The 7,059-nt window shown below is 32.0% G+C and overlaps 1 pseudogene; it reads right to left on the bottom strand.

Moving 5' to 3' along the window:
- Positions 1-3,462: 3,462 nt before the first annotated feature.
- On the bottom strand, positions 3,463-4,047 carry LOC146887496 (tetrahydrocannabinolic acid synthase pseudogene; annotated as a pseudogene).
- Between the last annotated feature and the right edge of the window lie 3,012 nt (positions 4,048-7,059).

Here is a 7,059-nt window from a genome sequence, read left to right as displayed (position 1 = left end):
GTTTAGAGACAACTATTCACAATGCATTGTGCTTTTGTTTGCATCTTTTGTATAAAATTTATAAAGGTCTTAACCACTTATTTTCTAGTGTTGAAGGTAGAAACTTCTAGCATTTCCTTTTGCCTACCTTAATATGGGTTGGGTTTTATAGATAATTGTATAAGCTACTATTAGTGATGTATTAATTTGCTGTTAGTGATGTATGCAGAAACAAGGGTATACAAAACATGATAATTATTGATTTACATGGGCAACACATCAAACAAGCAATAAGAATGATAACATTGATTGATTAAACATGATGCATAAGTTATGTGTATAGGTGTCAATTTGGCCCAGCCCACAAGGCTTGGTCCTGGCCCATGTGGGCTAGGGCCAAAAAAGTCCACATTGAAAAAAGTCTTGTGTTAGGCCCGTTCAGATCATTGGGCCTGTCCAAACCATCGGGCCCATCTGGGTAGTCGGTCTCATCCGGGTCATCAAGGTCGTTTGGCCCATCGAGATCATCGTGCTTGTTTGGGTCGTCGGGCTCGCTCAGATCGTCAGGCTCGTCCGGGTCATCGGGCCCGTTCGGATCATCGGGTCCATTCGGGTCGTGGGTTCGTTTGGGTTTTCGGGCCATCCGTTTCGTTGCGCCTTTCCAATTCTTCGAGGTCTTCTGGATCGTTGGGCCCGTCCAGGTCATCGTGTTTGTCTGGGTCGTCAAGTCCATCCGGGACGTCAGGCCTCTCGTTGTCATCAGGCACGTCTAGGTCGTCAAACCCGTCCAATTTGTTGGGCTGATTTAGGTCTTCGGGCCTTAGGGCCCGTCCGAGTCATCGAGCCTGTTTGGGGCTTCAGACTTGTCTGGGTGATTGGACATGTTTAGCTCGTTGGGCCTGTTTGGGTCTTCGAACCCGTGTGGGTCGCTCAACTAGATCTTTGACTCTAACTTTATGTGGTATTATTTGGGGGGCCTAACCCACTTTAGCCCTAGCCCTAACCCACTAGAGAGGGGGCTTTGGAGGCTGGTGCTTTTTTTTGGCCCCCTCATTTGGGGCCTTCCTAAAAGGGGGCTTTATGAAGAGTGGACCAAGGCTGGCCCATGGGCTAGGTGCCAAATTGACACCTCTAGTTGTGTGCATCAACTTGGTCTACCATATTAAATTAACTAGTAATATGATCAAAATGAAGGGAATAATATGAAGGTTGGACTATGTCGAGTCTAAATCCATATTTTTAAGAATTAGGTTTTGCATGTTTCGTAAAGTAATAGTGTTATTTTTGTATGTTTACATCATCATTATAATATGTATCTATAAGATGTATTATAAAGTGACTCAATATTATATTTATTATTATGGCTTAATTAATATTTTGGTTCCTTAATATGTTGGTTTGATTCATTTTGGTTCTCTTATTATTTTTTGTTTCAATTTGGTCCTCTAATTCTTTAAAAACGTTCAATTTGGTCCCTGCCATTAAGTTGATGCTAACATCGTCTCCGTACATGTCATGTGTCATTTTGTGGAATTTTCAATTTTTTTAATTTTTTTTTAAATTTAAAAAAATAAATAAACTGCCACGTGTCACTTTATGGTTGTGACACATGTCAATTTAAGAATTTTTATTTAAAAATATACTGCCACGTAGCAGGTCACGATTGTGTCACGAGTCAAGCTATCATTGGTTGTTTTCAATTTAGTCCCTCTATTTGAAAATTTGATTCAATTCAGTGCTCCAATTTTTTACAATAATTCAATTTTATCATTTTCAACATGAAACCAAATTCATAATTAAGCTTAATTACATATATATTCATAATTTTTTGCGTGGGCTTCAGCCTTGTAGCGTCTCACAACTTGCTGATTAAATATAGACTGGATTTATTTCAAATCTTTTTCGTTTTATGTCTTAATTATAATGATAAAGGATTTGTTCTTATATGATAGTCGATTAAGATATTCTTCAACGACAAACAAATTTAATAAATGCTTTAATTAATAATAGTTTATTATTATAATGGAGGTTTGCAGCAGCTATTTTCTTAGCACTTTTTTCTGTTGTGTTAGTTTTTATTTTACAGATGAATAATGAAACTTGTATTGTATACTATTCAAATGTGGGATCTTGAACTGGTAGAACCTAAGACATGGAACTCAAGGACTTCTGCAGATAATGACTATAACGGCAATAATGAATTAGTTGGCTTCTAGTGGTCCTGGTCTTGTAATGTTGAAAGAAATTCTGAGTTGCTATGTTAATGTGAGGATTTTGACAATTGAAAGAAATTTTGTTTTTATGCTGATCAAAGTCCTAAGCTTTTATTCAGCCGATATGATTTTTAAATGTTATCTTGTTTCACTTTCCTGCACTACTTTAGTATAAATTTTTGTTTTGTTACAGGAACTTGGGGAATCTTTTATTTTTCTTATATATAACATTTTAGAAAAAATTTGATACTATATTTTAATGTTGTTTGTAACTTTAAAAGCATAAAGATGATGAAGACAATAAAGACAACTTTATAGATTAATGAAGTTACAATTATATAAAAGAAAATCTTTCTATACATATGTAATGACAATTACTTATGATTACGCCAACTTAGTTCAACACTTAAAAAATTATAGCCTAAAGATTAGACCAATGTTTTTATATTTTAGGTTACAGTTTTACGAATTGTAACCTAAAGTGAATTTTATTGTAGTGATGAATGAAATTTATTTTTAATACTAATTTAATTTATGTTAGTGTGACCAACGTTAATGATAGTAATTTAAAAAACAAAGTTTGTGATAAAATGCTTCTATCTCAATTAAAAATAAAACAAAAAATAGATAAATGAAATTGTAATAAATGAATGAGATAACTGTAGATGAAGGAAAGTAGTGCAAATCAACAAGATAAGTGTGAATGAATGAGATTAATGTGAGAAAATTTATATAAAAATATGAAAGAGAGAAATTATGAGGGAATATCTTTAAATTTGAATATTTAGATTAAAAATAATTCACGATTTCTTTTCATTCCCAAAAAAAGTATGAATTCATAACATATAAATAAGCGTCAATTCATACTACATGGACCTTACTTATTTTTAATATTTTGTATTCAAGGATAATATAATGCAAATATTTTAAAATTTTAAAATAAGTTAAAAATAATTAGCTCAACTTAGAGTTGACTAAGTTTATTAAGCAGATTCCCTTAGTACTTGCTAAGTAGACTTGATTATAGATGAATATGTGAAGTTAATCTAATATTAACACAACTATTTTTATTTATCTAAAAGTTATTGTTAGAATAGAGTTAATCAAACTTGATTATTTATTTATTTTACAATTATTTATTTTAGAAACAATTCACCTCTGGTGTCTGAGGTCACACTCTAATATTATCAATTTTATCAAGAATATTATTTTAGAGTTAATGTGATATTTTCTTGAAATGATATAATAGTAATGTAAAATTTGAGTCTTGTCAAATTTTAAATTTTAAATACTTGGATAATGATATAACGCTAAAGTGGCCACCAACGTCCACAGGGGGGCATTCACCTGCTGGGAACCCAAGTGTTTTACTTTTCTGGCTAATCCTGTAGTAAAGTTCACCTAGGGTCGCCCCAGCTTCAACCCATGCAGTGCTGTTTTCTACGTCAACTTCGATTCCTCGAAGGTTTATGAGGTCAAGGATAACAAAGGGAACCCCAGCAATGTAGGAGAGACCCTCGTAATCATGGCCTCCGCTTCGTGTTCGAATCTGCAGGCCATGGCGTTGGGCACAGATTATGGTGGCTTGAATGTGGGAAACGTCAAGTGGTGTGACAATGACTTTGGGTTTAGAGGTTATGTTTAAGAACCTGCGATTTTGAATGGAAACATCTAAGACAGAGGAGTATGAAGAGTTGGTCCGCGTGTAAACAGCATTGGCAATTGAGTTGGTGATATGGGGATAATTGTAAAGACATTCAACAAAGTCTTCATAAGAATCGGCTGAAGAAAGATGAAAGGAAAATAAAAGAGCAATGGCTGTAGCAAAGGTAAAATAAGAGTTTAGACACTTCATTTTTTTTGGATGGTTTGTTCTTGATATGAGAGTGCAAGTTTAGAATGAGTAAAGACGAATGTCTAATATATTATAGTGTGGAGTTTCGTGTTAGCGTTGTTCAGTGTAGAGACTATATTTATGAACGGAAGCCTTACTTATGTTTAGACAATTCAAATACGAAAAGTAATATGAGTAGCTTCAATCCTGGATCAAAATGGAACAGTACGGGTTCGTCTTGGAGTTATCCATCTTTAAAATAAAAAGTCAACCTCGTAATCATTCTTATATCATTCTTAACGGCTATATATACATACTATGCTAATACCTCATCTTACTAGTTTAAATTATCAATTAGATAACTTTTCTAAAATCAAAATAAAAATTATGAGGAAAAATGATATTTTAACATTCAATATTAAAATATATTAAAAGGACACATGTTTTAAGGATTTAAGCAACCAAATAATTAAAATTAAGAGAATTAGATATTATAATTTACAAAATAAATGATAAATAAAAATATTAAAAAAACGTCAAAATTATTAAATATAATTCTTAAAAGATATTTAATTTAATAAAAATTACATTGTCAATTTAGTACAAATCCAAAACAACAAATACTACAATAAAAAAAAATCAAGTTTTAATTTCATTTATTTTGAAATGATAATTACTAATAATCGTACATAAAAGTTCAAATAAAATTAATAGAACTAAATGTTGTTTAACAAACTAATAATTTATTTTGTTATTAAGATAAAAAAAATATAACAAATTCTATACATACTATTTACCAATATTAGATGGATTGTTTGAAGATATTATTATAACGATGCTCCCTATAATAAATAATTTTTCATAAATGTTGAATGGCTTTTACAGTCTATATCAAAAACGTAAACTTTTCCTCAAAGTAAGGTGAGGCAAGCTTTTCAATTAACAGAAGTTGCTTGCATGTATAAAGGTTGACCGATGGATGTGTATTAAACATAATTTAATTTAGTTTTAATTAAGTTTTAAATTTTAAACTTTTGTTAAAATGTTATGTCTGAATAAGTAATAAAAAACATTTATATATCTAAATTTAAGTACTGTTGCTTAACTTTTCCATTAAAGTGACGTAAATGTTATTTGTTTAGATCTATCAAATATTATTTTATAAAAACAAAATTATAAGATTATAAGATTATAAAAGTATGAATATGAACAAAAGAGTAGAAATAAATTTTAAAAAAGATATTTTTTGCGATTTAGTAATTAATAATTAAATTGAATAAATATTACTACCATTAAATGTCCTTGTTGTTTGTAGAGTTGTTAATTTAATTTATGGTTCATAGGTTACTGCTAGCCCATTCTTGAATAAATCCTTTTTGAGGGAACTCTAAATGGTGAGGATACAAAGAAGTCCCAGTTTCCAAAACTCCTTTTTAAGTGAGTTAGGTTCAAGGCCAAGTTGGGTTAAGCTTGAGGGTTAAGATGGGTCAACATAGGTTGATTGACGAGTCAGTTAAAAGGTAGAAATGGGTCCGCGTGCGCTGGAAGTCGAGATGGATCGATCTTGATAGAAGATCGAGACGGGTCAGGCTAAAAGTCGAGACGGGGTTCAGTCCTGTTTAAAGTTGAGATTGACCAAGCCAACTTGGAGGTCGAGACGAGACTGCCCTAATCGAAGGTTGAAACGGGTGGGCATAAACTAAAGGTCGAGATGTGCCATCCGAGCAGATGCTCGAGATAAATTGACATAAGATGAAGGTCTAGATGAGTTGGCTCAGGCCAAAGGTCATGACTGCCTAACCTAGGTCTAAGGTTAAGAGGGGTTGGCCTGTGTCGAAGGTCAAGACGAGTCGACAACAGAGCCTATGAATTTCATATACAAAATTATCTACGAACAACATGTCTAATTTAATCTTAGCCACCAATTTTGTCATTGATTTTAGCTACCGATTTCAGACATCGATCTAGTCACTCATAACTATTTTAATTAAATTAAAAATGGCACCTGTTAGAGAGTGAAAAAACAATTTTGATTATATTAAATTCTGTTCCTATTAGCGATTGAAGTAGAGACTGAAATTTCGGTTGTTAAATTGGTTTCTTGAAAGTTTGTTCCTATTAGTGGTAAGAATGCATGGCATTCCAAGGAGTATTGTATAGGATAGAGATGTGAAATTTGTTAACTATTTCTTGAAAGTGTTGTAGGTTAACGTAGGTGCAAAACTACTCGTTTCTAAAACTTGTCATCTTCAAATGGATGGACAAACAAAAGTGGTAAATAGAAATTTGTCTAAACTTCTTAGATGTTTTGAAAATAAGAATTTGAATACTTAGGAGTAATGGTTACCTTATATGGAATTTAGGTATAACAGGGTAATTCATTCTATTACTCAAATAAGTCCTTTTGAGGTAGTATGTGATTTTAATCCTCTGACTCTCCTAGATTTGTTTCCTTTACTTAATAATGATTCTATGACTAACAGAAGTTGTCTTGTCAAAGCTACTTTTTTCAGGAACTTGTATAAGGATGTAAAGGCCCAAATAGAAAAACAGATGGAAAAGTTAGATTCTAATGCTAACTCAGAAAGAAATAAGATCTTGTTTCAACATGGCGATTAGGTGTAGGTTCACTTAAGGACAAAAAGGTTTCCTTCCAAAAAGGAAATATAATCTCTTGCCTAGAAGAGATGGTTCATTTCAAGTTCTTAAGAAAATAAATAATAATACTTATATTATTGATTTACCTGCAAATTATGGTGTAATCTCTAGTTTCAATATTAATAATTTATCCACATTTGATAGGCAAGATTTAAATATTAGAAAATGATTTCAAATCACAAAAATTATATATTTTATGTATTTTAATACTTTTTAGTATTGTTTTTTATCGACAATTATTAGTTGTTAGTGGGAGGAGCTGAACCCACAACTTCTTCAACCCTTCTTTTATACCCATCAAACTTATCTTATTTATCCAAATTTTGTCGATAGGAGGGACTAAACCCACCTCATCACTCCTAATATATTTTAGTG

This window comes from Vigna unguiculata, chromosome 3 (genome assembly GCF_037176805.1).
Source record: "Vigna unguiculata cultivar grain cowpea cultivar isolate G323 ecotype 2 chromosome 3, ASM3717680v1, whole genome shotgun sequence".
In the NCBI taxonomy this organism is placed as follows: domain Eukaryota; kingdom Viridiplantae; phylum Streptophyta; class Magnoliopsida; order Fabales; family Fabaceae; genus Vigna; species Vigna unguiculata.
This window is presented reverse-complemented; position numbering and strand designations above follow the sequence as displayed.